At 42.2% G+C, this 22585-nt stretch overlaps 2 pseudogenes; one reads left to right on the top strand and one right to left on the bottom strand.

Annotated features, from left to right (window-relative positions):
- Positions 1–1089: 1089 nt before the first annotated feature.
- Positions 1090–7765, bottom strand: LOC121797028 (annotated as a pseudogene).
- Positions 7766–18318: 10553 nt separating this feature from the next.
- Positions 18319–22134, top strand: LOC121797027 (annotated as a pseudogene).
- The last annotated feature ends 451 nt before the right edge of the window (positions 22135–22585 follow it).

The following is a 22585-nucleotide window of genomic DNA, read 5'->3' as shown; positions in this document are numbered from 1 at the left end:
ACCTCTTCTGTGTAGGGACATGACCTAAAAGCAATCTGATAGTAGAGTGTCCACAATGGTGGTCTTTGAAGGCCGCAATGGTAAATGAATAAAATTAACAATAACAAAAAGGGCCACCAAATGTGGTCCTCTCCAAAAAAAAATTAATTTGTTTGCTTTTTTTAATGATATTTTTAATTTAACTATATTAAATTTTATTAGACTAATAATTTGAAAAATAAACATATTTAAAATGGGCGATTGTTGGCGAACCATGTTCGCCGGTAGTCACCGAACCTGATTGTTGGTGAACCATGTTCCTCTGCTGGGACGATTGGACCTGCTATTGGGGCGATTGCGGACTCCACATCTGATTGGGGAAGTTGCCGTATCCCGAGTCTCCGTACCCCGGGGAATCACCATCTCCACCTTGCATTTTTTGTAGGATGTTAATTAGGGATTGAAAGTGTAAAATGAAGTGGAAAAAATGAAAATGGAAGTGCATATTTATAAAAAGATTTTCGAAATTAAAAAAAAAAATTTCCCGCAGCCCAGCCGCGTTTCGTGCTCGCTGCAGTGGAGGCCGCGGATCACAGGGCTCAATCGTGTGAAGGCCGCGGCCGCGGCTCTCTCGGCCATCAGCCGCAAAACGTAGCTCTCTGCAGTGGGGGGCAGTTCACCGAGCCGCGGGCCGCGGCTCCTCCACTGTGGACACTCTTAGACGATATTCATTGTACGCCAAAACTCAAAATGGAGTTGAAAATTGGGTAAAATATACCTAGTTTAATTATTAAAATAAATCAAATTCAAATCACTTTTTGAAATATTGTGATATAAAATAGATAGTGGATAGAAAATATTTTTTTATGTAAAGTATGGTGTAAATGATTGATGTAAAATAACTCTTTAGTATAATATCTACACTAAAATGAGTTAATTCGATTATTGACCTGATTTAATTATTCAAAATTACAAACACTGGTGTTACACAAAATAGTCCCTGCCGTAACTTTAAATTATGCCCAGTTATATAAACTTGTGTTGAATATTACTGACCAATCTTGATACCAGAGTCCCACATTTTGAGCAATTTCATAGATGAGAGAGAGATAAGCACATCCAATTGATATCAGACACCACGTAAAATTTTCAAATTCTAAACCGTCTAAATTTATACTGATTTTACAAAATCTATGTTTCCCCATTAACATGAAAAACCAAATCAGCGAACTGGGGATGCGAAGAAAATTACTGCAAAATAAACAAAAAAGCCAGCTAAAAGAATTCCTGCATAGATATAGTTTTGGGAGTAATGCGTTGGTAACCTGTATTCGATGCTGCAACACTTCATCTTCTCCCTCTCGCTAGACAATACATGATCCACGTACCTGCAAATTTACACGAATCTCAAGTCAACACAAGATGAGGCACGTATGTCTCAAAGGTTTTCCTACAAGTGAGCGTTCAGTTATTGCTGGAACCGAACAGCATCACACTAAAACCTAAAATGAGATAGGTAATTAGCTGATTGGTTTTTGAGAAAAAAAAATACCTCTTTAGGTTTACACTAAACCAAAACCTAAAAGTTTTTCAAATTTTGTGAGTAAAGAAGCATAATATAGAGAATATTCTTTTAGGTTTGAGTTTAGTGTAAATGATTGGAGTAAATTCATATTTGATGTGATATTTACACTAAGATAGGTTTGAGTTTAGTGTAAATGGTTGGAGATGCTCTAAGAAACCAAACCAAATAACTGAAATATTTAACACTAAAACAGAGCTTACATAAAATCGAAAAAAACCAAAATCCAGAAAAAATTGAATAACTGATTTTTTTAAAACCACAAAAAACCGAAATAACATATACTAGTATATAAATATATAAACCGAACAGAATCTAAAACCAAATTGAACACTTACTGCTGTGTGAACATTGAGCTCTGCAGTATCTCTGAGCTGTTCATGTTTGCATCTTGCAACCGATGATCGTATAGCAAAGAGGAAAGGTCTACAAGCTGCTCCTCTAGCTCTGAAGATAAGAGAACGTTAGGAAAATGTGTAGTGTTGTGATGATCGTGGTATTTGTACCAGAAGTGAAGGATGCTTACATCAAGGTATTTCTCTAGGCGTTCAACTAGCTCATGTGGGAATGGCTCTGGTAGGTTGGTTTTCTTCTTGTAGAACTTCTCCAGCCAAAGATCAGTGCTCGACTTGTTCTTTTACCCTTCACAGCTTCTCCCAGGGGAGTCTTCAGGTGTCTGCAGCGAAGGCTTGAACAGCCTGCAAGGGAAATTGAGTACGTGCGTGAATTAAAAGAAGGAAAGGTTCAGGAGTTAGAGGAAGTTAGTTAGTTACCTCTGATGTTTCTCTTATACGGTGAAGGGCAGCATCGACACGAGCATACACCGCGTTCCTCTAGCAGAATTTAAGCAGCAGTAGAAGTTTCAGAACTATGCAGGATGTAAAATTCTAAAGAAAAAAGGTTGGTTTACCAGTGCTACATCACGTAGTAACTGACTGAGCTGAGAAGTGTTCGAAAAAGGTCCAAATGGATGACAACCAGCTGTCACGAGCCAATTCACGACAGGGCGGCTGTGTATGTGAGAAGCTTTTTCATATGGTGCACTCAATCACACCACAACGGAGGCAGTCCGGCCAGAATATGTCGCTGAACTTGTGATGGTACGGCATGCCTTCTCTGTAGCTCGGAAACGTAGCTGCGCAGCCAATAAAGGAGAAAGGACATTAAGATATGTTAGAATCTTCTGTTCAATGAGTAAGCTGCCATATTATCTTGTTTGTTTAAGAACCATCAACCTCAACATGTATAATCGTTGGTCAAATATTAAACTGATATTGAACAGCAATGATAAATTATAAACGACAATTGAAGAATACATCAGTAGAACTCCAACATGGCTATGGAACACCTACCTCAGAGGTATCTTATCCGTTTGATGCTCAAGCACAATTACTACGTCGTTGCTTGTCCATACAAGACTTTCATCTTCCATCATAAGGTTATCATCAACATCAGCCAGTGATAGGACAAAGCTTCAATACCAAATATCACTAGTCATTTTGTGATACTACGAATGTATTGTGGAAAGGAAACATTCTTAACAGATAGAAGAATTTTTATTAGTAGCATCAAACTCAGTCCTTCAGAAGCTCCCGCTTCTACCTAGATAACTATCAGCTATTTTTTTTTGCAACTTACATTCATGAAATTACTGAAGGATTGATTTTGCTTACACTGGAAAACTCTAGTTCCGTAGGTTCGGAATAAGTCCCCTGGTTTTCTCTTTTCTGATCTCTTTCTCTTATCCTTTTGACGTTTCGAACCATAAGTGGCCCAAAGAGGTTTGTGCTTTATGATGGAATCATCAGTTCCGTCAGTATCATCCATCCAGGTCTGAAAAGAAACTAACATACAGGATGAGCATTTGGAGAAGTATATTAAGAACATTACCACAAACAGTATCCAAATGATGTTTTCAAAAATTAATGGCTAATAACTACCTGACGAAGAAAATATTTACTGGAAAAGGATGGGTCAGACACACATCAGTAAACCTGCTGCAAGCACATCTGCAGATCGTTCCATCTCCTGCAATTAGGATATATTCAGATAGCAGAAGGTCAGACATAGTTAAAAGTAATGATAGATCAATTTATTAATAAATATTCATGCAAAGGAGTAAAGATGTGGCCACTTGTTAGTGGATTAAAATGGGAAGCAGATCCACAGTCAAAATATCCTTTTTGTAATAATATAGAATCTTAAGCGATCAATGCTTTATTTAGTTGATCTTTCCCAAGGAACGTACCTCCTTAAGAATAGCTCCATCCAAATATGTCTTCGTATGAACATGAAAGCGACCATCTGTCTTGGTTTCTTGAAGGGAATGACCTCTCATTGCTTTCGAGACAGCAATAGCCAACTTTTCATGACGATGTAGTGCATGTGTGCCCCCAACAATTACAACGTCCTGCCCTTGGTGAACCATCTTCTTAACCTTGAATACAGTGAAATCATGAGGAAGTTAGTTAGGTGGTTGCAATTATATATATTCCAACTTCTGACACAATTTATTACAAAAATTCAATCATACAGATTTTGCTTGACCTACAGAATTTATATTATTTAGGGAACCACTAGAGCTACACTGGAATCAAGGAACTCTAACCTCGGCTTCAATTGCTTCAACATCTACACTGTAATTGTGGCCTTTCACCATGATATTATACCTATTATGATTCTGAAGGACAATAATAGGTACAAGTAACCTAGTGGTCATATCAACAATTTCATACCTGGTCCAAGTAAGATAAAATTAGATAAGATACACAAGTTAAACCATCCAAACCAGAGAAAGAAAAGCAACATTTACAGTTAATGAAGCTGACTGCAGAATAAACAAGATGTAACAACAAATGTCAGAAAGCTGGAGATTGTGAGAAAACATATGTTTATCCTAATTTAGGCAAATAATAATAGGAAAACAAAAAGCATGGAGGAAAATCCGGACTTCTTGTGTAGCATTCAAATGTTGAACAGTACAGGATACTAATTTGAAGTGGGAACCAGTAATGAATAATATACAACAGTTTCTTGTCGAGCTGGAGAAACTTAAATATGACAATGAATTAGGTCACTTTATTAGCATGACTCTTCCTCAAAATAAATTGAGAAGGTCAAATATAACAGATTATATTTCAGTGCAAACGAAATCAATTGAAAGAAACTTTTGCTGATCAATAACATATACATATAACCCTGGACTCTTATAAAGAGGGGACAAATATAACAGACTATATCTCAGTGAAAATGAAATCAATTAAAAGAAACTTTTGCAGATCAATAACATATACATATAACCCTGGACTCTTATAAAGAGGGCATAAGTAGCATACCTAACATCAGGGGCTATAACATGCTCCACTATGGTTGCAATTACGGAAGCTAACTTGCCGACGAAGATATCAGGGGAAGACTCACCACTAGCACCAGGACTAGGAAACAACACATTCTGTAGTCGAGGAAGTGTCCTAGAATTGACAGTTCCTTCTTCAGTTTCAATTTTTCCAAATGTACAAGGTCCAGCAGAGAGGTCAACCACAACATATCTGCAATTTTTTTGTGATCCAGGAACATCAGGAATTCCAGAAGGAAAAAACAAGAAAAAAGAAAAATGTATTGTCTTGAGAAAACACAAGTCGATACTTGTCAAACAGAACTAACACTGAACATAACCTGAACTCATTCTACAAGATACTACACGCAGACTATCTTTAAATACATAGCATTAATATACCTGCCAGATCCAAGCCAAATCTGAGATGCACCTCCTCCATTGTACCGGTAGCGATATATGTAACCCCCTTCTTGGTTCTTCAACTCTTCTTCATTCAGATGTGGGATTTTTCCATACATCAAACTATCAAGATCAAGCTTACTGTTTCTAGGATCTATCCGTACCTGCAAGGACGTGATAGAAAAAATGGCTTCAGTAGATTATATACATAGAATTGTATACTACAAGCATTTACTTTTGTTATATAGGATTCCCAGAAGTACAAGAAAAGAAGCAGTTGCGATGAGTAAATTCTGGGTTTTGACATTGCAAGATCTATCAAGATTGTGTAACTCACCTTGTCAAAGTTAACCACAAAGATAGCAGTAGGCCTAGGTCTGTCCGTTTCTTCAACAGGGAATCCCCCATTTTCTAAGTCAAACAGGTAGGAATAAAGTTTCTCGAATTCTGGTTCCACAGCTGTTGCTTCAACCTCAAAGAGAGGAACTTCCCTTCCAAAATCTACCTGTTCACTAAAAGGAAGCAAATTTTCATATAAACCCAAGAAATAAGTAAACACAGCCTGGTGAAAGTGAAAGTATGCATATGGTGTCACCTCTCTTGCAGTGCCAGCGGGAGTCATGGCACCTTTAACTGCTTCTTCCAATGCTATCAGTTCTGGCTGTCCAACCTGCAGCAAGAAGTGAGAAAAAATCGCTGCCAAAATTTCCAAAAGGAAGAAGTATAGCACCATGTCAACCTGGATGTGCTATTCAGATACCTAGAATATGCCCACCGTTTAAGATAACTATGATATCGAGAATATGCCCACCGTTTCAGATAACTTTGTTATCAGTTTCATAGTATGAGCTTGTTTAACAGAAAACAAAACATGTAAACCCTAAGATAAATTTGTCAACATGGATGTGCTATTCATGAAATAAAAGAGAACTATAGAAGCTATGCGCATAACAAAAAAAAGTGGACATCTAGATTTACTAGATAAAATCGACATTTTGATTTCCTGGTCCTCTTTAGAAATTAATAAAATAATGGCACCAGTAGAGAATAAAACATCAGGTAATGTGATATATTTCATCAAGAATGCTAAAGCACTTACAGGGAATGCATTAAACACTACATGGTGCTCAATATCAAGCGGCTGGCCAGTCTCTAAGCACGATGGTCTGTGAGATGGAAAGGCAACCCTCAGAAACTCCTCCAACTTCTGAGAATCTACAGTATATCTGTACCCTCCATTGCCATTGAATCCAATAAGGACGACATTTACTTCAAGTGGTACTTGAAAAGGGACCTGTTATAGAGCACCAAATGCAAGCAGATATGAGACCAAGAAAAGGAACCGAACAATAACCAGATGAAAACTATAACAGTCAAGAGATAAATCAGCCTTATATAGCATTCATTACACAAAAAAGGTTATTAGAGGTGCTAGATTTATTAACAAAGCCAATGATCACAACAAATAAGTTTCATATTTTCGGCTCAGCATGAAAAAACAAATCAGTTTCTCAATTTTTTTCCCTAACAAAGCTACAAATTTTGGACTCTTCGATAAGCGAACTTCCTCTTTGATAGATGACAAGTTTTCTTAAACTCTGCCAAACTAGCTCGAAAACAAAAATTATTTTAATATCCCCATGACATCTAATGTCAAAACAAACAACATTCACCAGCTTCCAAATAGAATTAGGAAATGAAAAGCCCATTCTGAACTGTAAAGGTAAGAATCATAATCGACCTTCATGATAGGGGAAGCCTACCACTCAAAGAAAACAAAGTTGGTCGAGATTGCCAATTCCATACACAAATTTAAATTTTAAACACTTGCATAACTTGTATTCTTAAACACATAAATACAAGCACAAGAGACACACACACATGAATCACTTCCCAACTGAACAATTAGCAATGATTCAGCAACAACAAACATAACGCGAAATGAAACGTGATTAGAGAACACTAAGCAAACGAAGATAAAATTTCAGCTAAGCCAAAAGCAAGGAGACACAAATAATTATAACACCATCATCAAAGCTGACTGAATTGGATGGATTACAATTGTCAAAAAAAACAATGAAACTACGCTCAAAATTGATACAAGTTCAACAAATAAACACTGCCAAATTTCACAACAATTATCACTTCAATCACACACACAGTTCAAAATAGTAGTAGAATTAATTCCATCAACACACACTCGAGGTGCGATTCGTACCTCGGCGCGAGAGTGGAGCATCTGCCGAACATCAGATCGCACGGAATCCTTGACATCATGAAATGCGCCATGGTGCCACGTTGGATGCCCTGGGTCTCTACGATACGCCTGCGGCGCAGATTCTACGCAAATCAAGCTCAACAAAATCCCCAGATAGTAGGAGATTTTCACCCCCTTCATGCTTCAACCGAAAAACTGCAACGAAGGGGATCCCGAAGAAAAACACAGACTTTTCACTTGGACAAGCCGATTGCCATTTTGACAGTGGACTCAAGTAGTACAGGGCTTCTTGTAAACTATTCGTTTCACCTAATGGGCCAGGCCCATCCGTAATACATTGATAAAATGGAGTGTCAAATCGCAGAAGTTGTTGGAAGGATTGAAAAAAATGCTACTGATATTATATGTATATGGGGTTATGTCTGATTGCTTCTATAGTCACATATAGTTGAGATGTATATAAATTGTCTTTTGATACTCACTTTTTTATTAATATTCATTTTTAACTATCTTTAGAATGATGAGGTTGGTTGATACGAGTATATCTATAGAATATTCTCATATCTCTATTATTTCATATATTATTGATTTAACATATCTTTCATATTTCTTGATCACTAAGTTAGGTTATTATGGAGTATTATAAATAGGAGTCTTTGTTATCTTTTAAATCATTCATTGAAGAAATACAACTTATCCTTTTTATCGTCTTTTACTTTTCTCTGCAATTTACTTTATCAAAAACTCTAGTTGAACGATAGTTGGCTGCTCGACGGGAGGATCCCGCGAATGAACCATCATCTTCTCCGCGATCTCACAGTTATCTCTCGATACGAGTTTACTCGTATCATCTGGTGCTTTCATTGTGTTCTCATCCTCCGTCAGCATGTACCAACAACGACAATTCTCGGAGTTGCAATTTTCCAACAATGGATTGTCATATGATGTGCCATCATTCAACGCGGCAGATCAATTTCAGCCCACTCCCTACCACCAGAACCCTCAATTCGGCAAACGTCACACACAACCGCCGCAGCCACGACCCCCTTCCTGTTGGGACCCACCTTGGTATCACGTGCAACAAGAGTACAGATCCTATGTTCAAGAATCCCCAACCGTCTGGCCATCTACCTGCTGGGACTTGCCAAGACAACACACACCTCAACACCACCAGCAAGATCTGATCCAGCCGCCTTATGGCTACGAAACAACGTCGACTTGTGATCTAGATCCCTACCGACGACAACGCAGCCCTCCTGACTGGTCGTCGCCACCGCAGCGCTCACCCTCTTCCTGGTATCCACCGAAGCACCAACGCACAACAACAACTATCAATTATGGAGAGAAGGAATCCGTAAATGGTCCTAATGATTTTTGGGATTCTTCTAAATACGAAGAAGACGTGATTGCTGGCTATAGTGATGAGACTTGGTTTTTGGCTCATGAAATTGTTTACCAAAGTGACACTGTGAAGGGGAAAGGACATGGGAGTACTCCACCCACGGAGACGCAAGATTTGGAACCGGACCTACCATTGGCTGCCTTGGCTTCACAGCTTGAGCGCTTGACCGCAGTTGTCAAGCAATTGGTGTCCCAGATGGATGCAAACGAGCGTCGCTTGAGCGATTCACACGCTGCAATGCATCCTCCACCAGCCCCAGCGTTCAGCGTTCATCCAGTCCCTTCGTTAAGCATCTCGTACACAACGCCGGTATTGTGTCCCCTATAGCAACCGACCGTTGCATCCCCGGCTGTTCTCCGTCACGTTCCACACCAGGTTTTGATGCCGTACTCACCCGATATGTCGTCCTACTCCGCTGCACCCTACGATTTGCAATCGCTTGTGAACCGCGACACCGCAGGCAGCCTGCAACAGCCACATCACTGTAGGAAGCAGCTTGCCGGACCCTTCACCAAGGATGCCGCTCACATCGAGCACCCCTTGCTTCAATCGCCAAATTGGAGTCTTTCTTGGATGACACCGACCGCCACGTGGGGGAACTGCACACCCAGCCTCGACCTCCACTAGCCCCGCCCAACGGACAACTGTCGGGCTCACATATGGGTCCCTTTTTGGAGTTGCAGATTGAACAGGTGGATAAAGTCGAAGAGAAATTGTTAGATGATGAAGGAGATGGTGGATCCAACCCCCTATCCGTCATTGACTCTGTTAAGTCACCATTTGGGTGTATATCGACTCCACTTGAGTATATATCAACTGTATTGAAGAGTAGTGAATGGAAGAAATGCATCAATGGGTCATTACAGGACTTGCAAGAGTCAAATGATCTCTATTTGCATATTATTTGGAGAAGTTCAAGCAAATTCGGTGATATATATTATGAAGTCCATTTTGTGAAGACGGTGGAGCATGATATTTTTGTTAAGCTGCTTGATGAGAAGATCAAGAGATTGTCACCCCTTTGCAACTCGGCTATCGACTGGTGCTCCTCCATTTGTGGATGTTTTGCTTGAGTTGTCGAGGAATGAGAGATGTGGCTTTGTTCTCGGTGATATCTCTATTAAAGCTCTCATTTTGGACATGTTTGTGGCCGGAAGTGATAAAACGTTCACACTAATTGAGTGGACATTGTCCGAGCTCATACAACACAAGAGAGCTAATAATGAGCATTTGCATGCAATTGATCCAGGTGGGGATAACTCCCCAAAGATTTTGTTCACAACAGTCTTCATTTTGTGTTGGTTTCCACCTTGAGGACAAGGTGAATTTCAACCGTGGGGAGTTGATACGAATATATCTATAGAATATTCTCATATCTCTATTATTTCATATATTATTGATTTAGCATATCTTTCATATTTCTTGATCACTAAGTTAGGTTATTATGGAGTATTATAAATAGGAGTCTTTGTTATCTTTTAAATCATTCATTGAAGAAATACAATTTATCCTTTTTATCGTCTTTTACTTTTCTCTGCAATTTACTTTATCAAAAACTCTAGTTGAACGATAGTTGGCTGCTCGACGGGAGGATCCCGCGAACGAACCATCATCTTCTCCGCGATCTCACAGTTATCTCTCGATACGAGTTTACTCGTATCATTGGTGGTCGGCCAACTCTATATAGAATTAGGGTGTTCCATGTGCTGAAGTTTATAAGTGTGAGATTTTTTATTTATTATTTCTCAAGTACGTATATTGATGTATATGTATTATAAAAATGTGTAGAAAATATTTTTCTAGATATAAATGGACCTTTAAACACTTACTAGAAAAAGATTGCAAATATGTATTAACTAGACACCGACTCTAATTCAAAGTAGTATTATTAAGTTGATGTCATACCTAAATGTGGGTACATAGTCCCATTTTGTCGATGTTGATAAAGATATTTGTTATGCTTATTAGTTTGACGGCATAGTTTGTTATATTATGGTTATTAGGCCATCCACAACGCTGTTCCTATACCGTTCCTATACCGTTTCTTAAACCACTATTTGAGGGTCCCACTGTACTTTTTTACTCCATTCCTTAACTAAGGAACGGAACCTGCAACCCTCCGTTCCTTAACCGTTCCTTAACCGTTCCTTAAATTACTATTCATTCAATTTCATTTTTTTTTATTTCCAACTCAATTCAATTTAAATAAACACACTTTAAAAAACAAACACACTTTATTAAAAAACACACAACATTAAAAAAAATTACAACTTAAACTTAAAAAATATAAAAGCACACAATTAAAATCCTAAAAAAATAAAAGTACACAATTTTAATAATTTCATCCGCCAAAATTTGCCCAAATGTGCTCAATTAGATCATGTTGGAGTTGGGTGTGGACACTAGAGTCGCGTGTCCTTGCACGAATAGATAACCTTTCTTGTATAGACGGATGCGCTCCACTTCGAGGCGGACTACTTGCGGTTGAGGTTCCGGGTGATTCGTAGTCGGAAACGGCCTCAAGTATAACGGTTGGGTGGGTGCCTTTGTGGCCGCTTGTGTAGGACCCCTTCCACGCCACCGGCCAATTCTTCCATTGCCAGTGCATGCAATCGACGCTGCCGAGCATCCCGGGGAATCCGTGCACTGTTTCGTGAAGGTCGAGCAGGAACTGACAATCTGTCGTGCTTGGCCTCCGGAGAAATTCGTCGGTGAAGGCTGCCCGGACGCCTTTGCAGAATTTGAGCAAGCACATTCGCCCAGTGCTGTCTCCGATGTGGAGGTATTCGTCGAACATGTCGGCCGTTTGTCCAGTGGCAAGCTGGCGGATTGCTGCAGTACATTTCTGCAGCGTCGTGTGGCTGGGACGGCCGACCGCGTCGTACCCTTCCTGGAAGAACTCTTCCCGGGCTGCCAAAGTATTCGCGATGTGGAGAAATAAAGGTTTCCCCATGCGGAAACGGCGACGGAAGTACGTATCTCCCCAAACCGGGTTATCGCAGAAGTAGTCGCGTACTAACCTTGCAGCGGCTTCCTCCCGGTTACGATGGATTGTACGTACGGGAGCGTCGTTGGGCGGCGCGGCTTCTTCGGCCTCCCGTCGTCGATCTTCTTCAAGTGATTGTTGCAATATTTGACGCATTTGTTCAAAAGGATCCATTAGTTTGATTAAATTTGGGAGAAGGAAACAAGAGTTGATTTGAGATGAAATTGGGGTGGAAATAGAGAGGAATAGATGTGTGTTTGTGATTGAAATGAGTATGAAATAGGAGTATTTATAGAGTAAATAAATAAATAAATAAATAATAATAAAAAAATATATAAAACGGATATAAAAAACGGTCACATTACCGTTGCAAAAATTTTTTTTTTTATTAAATTCGTATTTTTTTTAAAAAAAATTGAATTATTGCGTCACCGGGACGAAGCCCACTCGCGGGGCAGCGAGTGGGCTTCACGCGTCGAATGGGAGACCGCCACGTCGCCTAGGCGCGTGGCGGAACGTTTCGTTCGCGGAACGGAACGCGGCACGACATAGGAACGGGGGCGGCACGAAATGGCGACGGAACGCACGCTGCAACGCGTGCCGCCGCGGAACCGTTCCACCGGAACGGCATAGGAACCGCAACGGCACAGCGTTGCGGGTGCCCTTAGTAGTTTGTTCTGTGCAAATTAATACAGTATATCCAAAGCCAAGATATTAATTAGAGAGATTTGATATGTTGAGCGACATTTCTCATCAAATCTCATTAATTAGATGTAAATATAATTATAAATAATTAAAAAACTTATTTTTTATTATCCTAATATAGTTGAATTATTTTTAAAAGTAATCCACATATTTAATTTTTCTTATTTTTCTCCTTCTCTCTCATATTTTATTTGCTCTCGTATTATATTTTCTCTCGACTTATTTAAATTAACTATATTTATTTTTCTTACTATTTCTTCATGTGGAGTACTTTATTTTCTCTTAAATTATGTTCTTTCTCTACAGTATCATTTTGTCAAAATCATAGTATCTAATAAAAAACGTCTCATCATAATGAAATGAAGTATAATATTTAAGATAGTGATTGATGAAATGGAGAGAGTATAATATTTAAGATAGTGATTGAACCTCTCACTCAAACATGGTTATAAATAAATAATAAAAATTATACATAATATTCCCTCCGTCTTATTTTAAGTGGAATATTTTTAATTTGGCATGGAGTTATATATAATGTTTTTGTAAATAAAGTAGAGATAATAGAATAAGAAAAATGAGAAAGAGTAAAAAATAAATGTTTTTATATTTAAAATTCATCATTTAGAATAAAATATTTAAAAAAAGAAAATGTATTGTATTTGGAGGCGTAGAGTTCTTCCAAAATCATTTAAGAGGGAGCAGAAGGCTTGGCTAGTGTCCACGTAAGTGACACATGGAAAATTTATTTTATATACGACATAGTGGGCTGTGAGACCCGATCATAGAAGTTCTTAGAAATCTGTAGATATCACTATTGGGCAATTAAAAAAAATTAAAATAAAATAAAACAGAACAAATCTAACATTGCCTTCTTAGAGCATCTCCAATAGCACTGGACGTCAAATAGCCATCAAATAGCCTTCACACTGTCACATCATCAGCACTACAATTCTCCTGCCACATCAGCTTGCCACATCAACTGGACATCAAATAGCCCTCACATAGCCTTCACACTACCTTTCCACATCACTAATAACAATTATATAATTTAATTTACACTTGTATCAACATACGGAATTTAATTTACGAGACAAATACGGAAAATTCGAATAATAATATTAAAATTTAAAAAGTACATTAATATAAAAAAAAGTACAATAATATAAAAAAAGTACAAAAATTAAAAAGTACATTAATTTAAAAAAGTAAAACAAAATCACTCATCGCGCCGTCCTCGTCTCCGTCGTCGCCCAACTCTTCTTCACCGTCGTCGCCGCCTCCGCCGTCACCACCTACGCCGCGGCTATTCCCGCCGGTGTCCCTCCTCATCGCCTCAAATTCTTCACGCTGGCTCTGGAGCAATACACGAAGAAAATCCTTCACCTCGGGGTCCACCGCCGCTTGGAAGTCGGCTAAGGTCTTCACCATTTGAGCGCGCGTTTGTTGGCGCGCGAAGAATTTGAGCTCCTCGGTAGACCTGCCGAGAGGGGGATGCCGAATGGACGTCCTGGGAACTCGGGGTGCCCCCCCTCGCAACCTGCTGCCGCGCCCTTTGCCCAACCGGGCGAGGTCGGCGACCGAACGACCGAGGAGTCGGGACCTCCTGGGCCGTCTCAGGGAGGTCTGACGAACCACCGCTGCTGCCGCTATAATCTCCGGTATAGTTCAGTCTCTGCCTCTTCGGCCAGCCAGCGTCGACGCCTGCCCGGAATTTCTCCGACTCGTTGAGCACAACGTAGCAGTTCCAGTAGGTGAACTCATAGTACTCTTTATCCGGATCGGGTAGGCTCTCTCCGCAATCCTCCTGCAGTCTTCCTCTGTTTGGCCACTGGTCTGCATGCGGAGGGCGTTGGCGTACAAACCCGAAAATCGAGAGACGCCAGCCCTGATTCGGTCCCAGCACTTCCGGACCTCCTCCCCGGTGCACGGTCGCCCTTCAGGCAAAATGCCCTATAGGCTGCGGCTATCTTGGCCCACAAGTTGACGATCCTCGTTGTTTGCGAAACCAGAGGATCGTCGCAGACACTCACCCACGCCTTGGCAACCGCAACGTTCTCCGCGTCTTTCCACTTCCTCCGGCCCCGGATTTCGGCTTGGGCTGCGACGACTCGCCGACCTTCTTCGCCTTGCCTTCTTCTTACCCCGCCCTACTCCCTGGCTTTGAATGAGAGTTTCCGAAACCTCGTTAATATCAAAACCCAAGTCCGCTAAGGAGAAGGTCTCCGTATACTGTGCATCCGTTGGGGTCGATGTGTGCGAAGAACCGGAAAAAATCAAAAGTCGGCCGATAGGCGTTTGTCCCCCCCGTGCGTCCCCTGCGCCGGGGGAATAATCTATTGCGCCGGTGGCATCATCTGCTGCGCCGGGCGTGCTCGCCGGTGCTGCATGCCGGGGTGCCCCCCGGCATCATCTGCATATGGGTGCTGCATGCCGGTGCACACCCGGAATCATATGCTGCCACGGGTACATGTTGTAGTACCCGCTCATCGGAGGCCAACCACCTCCCCCAGGAGCCGGGGAAGTATGGACGGACCCTGCCCCGGAGCTGAGGGGGCGTCTGAGACCCTACCGGGAGGCGGGGAGTCTGAGACCATCCCCCGGGATTAACTGGAGTACCTTCGTAGTTGTTCTCCATTGCTTGTTATTGATCTTGTACAGAAAGTAAGGTAGAGAGAGAGTACTCGTTAAAACAAGTGGTGCGAATGAAAATGAGGTTCAACGCGCGTATATATATAGTGTGTTCGAAAAACAAAAAAAAAAAAATTAAAATCCGACGCCGGTTTGGCGCCGATCCGGGACGCACAATGGCGCCCGTGAGGATCGGCGTCGGAACCGGCGTCAACGCGGGAATCGGCATGGCGACGCCGATTTTGACGCCGATTTCGCCCACGCCGGTTCCAATGGTTCGGCGTCAAACCGGCGTGGGCGAAAAATCGGCGTGGCGGTGGTGACGCCGGTTATTGTGGATGCTCTAACTAGTAGGAGTAAACACTTTAGTCCAGAATTTGCTTTTGCGCCATGTCTAGAAGTGTAGAAAATGGGAAAAAAAGTTAATAGCGGTAGGTAGGAATTAATTAACTGCAATTGTATCGAATTAATAGATTTTTTTAGGATATTGTTACCGACTCAATTTCCATATTGATCGTGAAAACTATTGGTGTGGTCTATATAAATTAAATGAGCTATCGCTCTTAACATACTAGTCTTTAGGTCTGAGTTCTTCTGTTTGGTCTGAATCAATTGGTGCTTTCATTGAGAGCCCAAACGGCTCGGAGTGGTGGCCAGGAAATGAACTCGCCGTGACCAACGAGTACGTTTGGGGCCGACTCGGAGTGGTGACCCACAGAGTGGTGGCCGGACAGAATCCGACGTGACCAATGAGAACTCAGAGTGGTGGAGTGGTGGCATGACAAAGAACCAATCGTGACCAACAAGGACGTTGTCCCTTAAAGGAGGGTCGAATGTTACGGACTTAATTTCCACGTCGGTTATAAGAATAACTGGTGTGGTCTATATAGACTAAATGAACTTTCTCTCTTACATACTAGTCTTTTTGGCTGAATTCTCTTATTTGATCATATAAAATAAATTTATTGCACACAACAAATCAATTATACCACTTGACATCTTCTATTCCATTTTTTTGTAATTTTCAATTCTTGTGTTTTAGTTTTATCTTGTAACTAAGATGATCAAGCTTCACAGTTCAAGATGAGCTTGGTTAACCGAAGACAGTAGAGAAAGAAGAGATAGATTTTTGTGTGGAGAATTTTTGTAAACTATTATTCAAGAATGATCAGTTATTCACACTAAACAACTCGACTCTAGAACTACTTATACAAACAAGAACAACTAGAAGAAACAAGAATTCCTTCTCTAAAATCTGTTACAAACCGCTGCCAACAGTAGCTCAAACTCAACGGCTAGTAGCCATTAGTTCTAAACTAACTTTCAAATATTTCTTGATCTTGTATTGCTTGCTCTTTTTGATCTATCATGCATCCTTATTGGTTTGAAAGCCTCATCCTTCTAACAATCTCCACCTAGGCTTCAAAACAATGATCAACACTTCATCGGACACAGACTAATCAACTTGCAACAATACTCAAACTTGTCTCAGTTTAAGGGCTTGGTAAGCATATCTGCCGGGTTATCTGCTGTACCAATCTTGAGAACTCTCACCCTTCCACTCTCCACCTCGTCTCTTATAAAATGTAGCCTCACATCAATGTGTTTGCTACGTTCATGGAACTGAGGATGTTTGGCCAAGCATAAAGCTCCATTGTTATCACAGTACACAGATACTCCTTCTTGCCTTATGCCAAATTCTGATATGAGCCCCAACAACCACTTACTCTCCTTCACTGCAGATGTAAGTGACATGTATTCGGCCTTCGTGGTGCTCAAGGCCACCACACTATGCAAACTAGACTTCCAGCATATAGCAGTCCTAAATAAAGTGAACACATACCCGGTTTGGGACTTCCTTGTATCCACATTGGCCGCATAATCAGAGTCACAATACCCAATCAATGGCTCTTTGTTGAAACCATTTTCTCCATAATATAGCAAGGCCAACTTGTCTGCTCCACAAGGTACCTGAATACCACTTTAAAGCTGCCCAATGCTGTCTGCCAAAGTCTTGCATGTATCTGCTTGTCAAGCTTATAGCATGAGCTATATCTGGTCTGGTACAAATCATTAGATACATCAAGCTCCCCACAATGCTGGAATAAGGAATTACCTGCATCTCCTTCCTTTCTTCCTCTGAGCTTGCTTTCTGATTTGCACTGAGTTTAATATTGACAGGCATAGGTGTTGCAGTGGTTTTCATATTTTCTAGCCTGAACTTCTTCAAAGCTTTATGGATATAATCTGTCTGAAATAGCCAAAGCCTCTTATTGGCTCTATCTCTGACAATATCCATCCCCAAGATCCTCCTTGCATTGCCCAGATCTTTCATCTCAAAATCCACACTGAGCTGAACTTTGATCTTTCTGATCTCAGTCAAGTTTTCTCCAGCCAACAACATATCATCAACGTACAACAACAAATAGATAAGACTCTTGGTACCTTGTTTCTTCACAAACACACAGCTATCATATTGGGACCTTGAGAAACCAAGCTTAGACAAACTTTCTCAAAACTTCAAATACCATTGCCTACTTGACTGTTTGAGCCCATAAATGCTTCTCTTGAGCATACAAACTTTATGTTCTGCTCCAGGGACTTCAAACCCTTGTGGTTGGGACATGTATATGGTTTCCTCGAGCTCTCCATTCAAGAAAGCTGTCTTGACATCCATCTGCTCCAATTCCCATCCTTTTGCTGCAGCCACTGCCAATAGCACTCTTATTGAGTTGTGCTTAACTACTGGGGAATAAATCTCATTGAAATCAACCCCCTCAACTTGGTTAAAGCCTTTAGAAACCAGCCTCGCCTTGAATCTGACCTTGGAGGGATCTGCAGACTCCAATTTTTTCTTGAAAACCCACTTGCAACCAATTATCTTTCTGAATTCTGCCCTCTCCACCAAAATCCAAGTCCTGTTGCTCATCAAGGATTCAACCTCTTCTTTCATAGCCCGAATCCATTGATCCTTCTCAGGCCCATTAATAGCATCTATATAAGAATTAGGCTCTGAAGCTTCCAACTCCTCAGCAACGTGTAAAGCAACGTTTATAAGAATTAGGCCCGGATGTTTAAAGAGATGGTTGAACTGGCCGAGAAGAAAAAGGCCCTCGAGGAGGCAGGGGAGGATGGTTCTGGCCTCCAAGAGGCCAGAATCATCGAGTATCTAGAGGCGCCGGAGGGAGTCGAATCGGGTGGTTTGAAGGCTTTGATTGGGGATTTGAGAAGGGAGTTTCCTAATTTGGATGATGTTTATGTGTGGCATGCTCTTTGTGGGGCCTGGGGTGGGGTTAGGCCTGGGACCACTCATTTAAATAGCAAGGTGACATCAGCAAAGGCGGGCGTGAAGACCATGTTTGACCTGGCTGTTGTGATGATCGAGAAGGGCGGGATCGGGCTCGTTGACCCGAACAAGGCGAATGATTTTTACGAGGCGATGCACTCCTACCTGGCCGATGCTGGCGTTACCGGTGTGAAAGTCGACGTGATTCATGTAAGTGCCGATGTTTTTCTTTTATATATGTACGAAATCATACTTATTTAGGCCATCCACAATAGGAATAGCCCAGCAATAGCCCAGCCATAGCCCAACCACTGCCACATCATCAGCACTAAAAATCCTCCTGCCACATCATAAATAGCCCAGCCATAGCCTAGCCATATCACTAATAACAATTATATAAAATGACATAATTAACAATCACACAATATACGAAATTTAATTTACGAGACATATACGGGAAAAGTTTAATAATACTATTAAAATTAAAAAAGTACAATAATTTAAAAAAAGTACATTAATTTTAAAAAAAATACATTAATAAAAAAGAGTGACAATTCACTCCTCGTCTCCGTCGTCGTCGCCTCCGTCGCCACCATCGCCGCCGCCACCATCGCCGTCACCTCCGCCGCCTACGCCCCGCCGCCGCCACCGGTCTCCCTCCGTATAGCCTCCAACTCGTCCTGCAGGCTCATGAGCAAGGTTTGAAGCACGCTCTTCTCCACGGATCCGTCGCCACCCGCCATTCGGCCATCGTCTTGATCAACTGAGCGCGCGTTGGGCGCGAGCGAAGAATTTGAGCTCCTGGGTGGATTGGCCAAGGGGGGATGCCGACTGGACCTCCTGGGAAGCCTCCGGCGTTCCCTCTCGCCGCCTGCTGAGCGCGCTTGCGCCCAATCGGGCGAGGTCGGCCACCGACCGAACGCGGCGTGGGGAACTCCTGCGTCGTCTCGGGGAGGTCGTGGGAACCTCCGCTGCTGCCGCTGTAATCGCCGGTGTAGTTCAGTCGTTGCTTCTTCGGCCAGCCAGAGTCGACACCTACTCGGAACTTCTCGGACTCGCTCAGTACAAGATAGCAGTTCCAGTAGGTGAAGTCCTTGTATAAACCCTTCAGTGGGAAGGCTTTCTCCGCTATTCTCCTGCAGTCATCCTCCGTTTGGCCACTGCTCATCATGCGGAGTGCGTTGGTGTACAAACCCGAAAATCGGGAGACCGCCGCCCTGATTCGGTTCCAGCCCTTCCGGCAATCCTCCCCGTTGCGGGGCCTCCCCTCCGGGCAAAATCTCTGGTAGGCTGCTGCTATCTTGCCCCACATGTTGACGATCCTTTGCTCGTTCGAAACGAGAGGATCGTCGCAAACACTCACCACGCCTTGCTGAGAGCGACGTTCTCGTCGTCCGTCCACCTCCTCCGTACCTCCTCCTCACCCGGCTGCGACGACTCGCCGACCTTCTTCTTGCCCTTCTTCTTTGGGGCGCCACGCCCCGGCACTGCCCCCCTGAACTAGAGTCTCCGGAGCTCCGAGAGTATCAAACCCCAACTCATCCAAGGAGAAACTATCAAACCCCAAGGGTGTTTGGGTCGATGTGTGCGAAGACCCAGTCGAAAAAATCAAAACTAGGGCGATAGACATCCCCCGCCGTCGCCGGGACCCCCCAGGAGTCCCCTGTGTAGCCGGTACGACCCCCGGAGTCCACTGTGTCGCCGGTACGACCCCCGGAGTCCACTGTGTCGCCGGTGCTCCCCCGGCGTCATCTGCATCCCGGGTACCCACCCCGGTATCGGCGGAAACCCCCCCGGCGGACTCCCCCCCATTGGGGCCCCGGGCATCATCTGCTGCCATGGGTACATGTTGTAGTACCCGGGCACCTGACCCCATCCACTTCCCACAGGGATCGACGGAGTTTGTGACCCGCTACTCCGGAACTAGGCTCGTTGTTGAGATCCATTTCCCGTTGTTGATCTTGAACAGAAAGAAAGATAGAGAGAGTACTCGTTAAAACAAGTGGTGCGAATGAAAATGACGAGCAAAGCGCGTATATATAGTGTTTCGGAAAAAAAAAATTAATTTTCGCGCTGGGCGGTGCGCTGGGCGATCCGGGAGCTGCAATAGCGCCGAAAGGACCCGCCAGCCGACCGCCAGCGCCACGCCACCGCCCAGCGCTGCGCGGTTTCTCTCTCCAGTCGGCGGCTGGGCGGCTGCAATAGACCGCCCAGCGAACCGCCCAGCGCCGGCGCTCGGCTGGGCGGTCGCTGGGCGGTTATTGTGAATGGTCTTAGGGCCGTAAACGAGTCAAGCTGTGCCTAGCGATAGACTCTTTTATAGCCCTAGCAATTGTCATAACTCATAAGTACATCAATTGTGTAAGCTTTTTTTAGAGATTCTACTTAATTTTGCATCACGAAATTGAGATGGTGAAGTATTATGATTTAGATTGCATCACTAGAATATTTCAAATGTTTAGGATCATTTAGTATTATCACCACCATCGTCATCGATATATATATTACTAATAGGGGAATAAAAAGTCTATAAGCCAGCAGTGTGTTACAGTTTAAAGAGATCTCAGCAGCCTACAATTGTGAAGTGCAGAGTAAAAATATCTGGTAAGCGTGATAGCATATAATATTTAATTATAATATTTTCGTATCTCTGTATGATCACAAATATTCATTTGATTTTTTGCTATTATTGGCACCAAACTGAAATTTTATTTTTTATTTTGGAACAATATTTTTATTGCCTTCCACCAAACTTTCAAAGACACAATCTCATGTTTACTACTCTCTCTATCACACTAATAATGTCAATGGGGAATTTTTCATGTAAGAATCAATTTTAAAAAGAAGTTCTTCTCCAAGAATACATATTTCCCAAGTTAAACTTTATTTCATAGATGTTAGTTGACAATATTTTTCTCACTAAATCCTATATTTTGAATCATATTTCCGTCTCGTATTCATTTCATTAACACAAGTAACATGCACGTTGATGAAATTGGTTTCGATTCTTTTCTAAAAGTTTTGTTCGTGATTAGACGTTGGAGTATGTGAGTGAAGACCATGGTGGACGAGTGAAGCTAGCCAAGCATACTATGATGGCCTAACCAAATCTCTAAGAAAAAATTTCAATGGGACAGGTCTAATTGCTAGCATGGAGCAATGCAACGACTTCTTCTTCTTGGCCACAAACAAATATCCATGGCTCGAGTTGGTAAATATCTTGTCTTTAAACATTCAGAGTAGATGGTGGTTCAATATTTAGTTAACCGGCTTGACTTTACAGGCGATGACTTTTGGTTCGAGGACCCTAATGGCGACCCGATGGGAGTGTATTGGCTCCAAGGTGTCCATATGGTACATTGTAGCTACAACAGCTTGTGGCAAGGTCAGTTTGTTCGACCTGATTGGGATATGTTCCAATCAGATCATATTTGTGCAGAGTTCCATGCGGCCTCCCGTGCCATCTGTGGTGGCCCGGTCTATGTCAGTGATAAAGTCGGCCGCCATGACTTGGATCTCCTTAGGAAGCTAGTTTTGCCTGATGGGACCATACTAAGATGCCAGCATTATGCACTTCCTGTTGGAGATTACAGAATATCATGCAATCAATAAGGGAATCACACCAAATCAGGAGAAGATTGAACGAGATATTTAGACTACAAATTAGGGAGATTTGATTGTGGAAAATCTTACCATGTATAATATCCTAGTCTAATATATGATGTACTAATTCATTGTGATATATAACAAATTACCAATCTCATGGCATCCCGAGCAGGGTTAGCTCAGAAAATTATCAATCATAGCCCAGAACATACTTTCTCGACAATTGGGCCGAAGAACACCAAATCTGCCAAACCTGAAACCTGGAAATGGCAGAAAGAAAGAGAAAAACCCAAACGCGAAAATAGCGGAGAGATTAGTAAGCAAGAGTGTTAACAAGCCTTCAAGTTGAACGGCTCAAATTATTCACTATGGGCCGATTGATGAGGTGTTTCCATTGGCGGCCGAGGAGTCTAACCGCCATAAATTTCGGAGTACAGCCACCAAACCAGGCGAATCG

Source organism: Salvia splendens, chromosome 3 (genome assembly GCF_004379255.2).
Source record: "Salvia splendens isolate huo1 chromosome 3, SspV2, whole genome shotgun sequence".
Taxonomy (NCBI): domain Eukaryota; kingdom Viridiplantae; phylum Streptophyta; class Magnoliopsida; order Lamiales; family Lamiaceae; genus Salvia; species Salvia splendens.
This window is presented reverse-complemented; position numbering and strand designations above follow the sequence as displayed.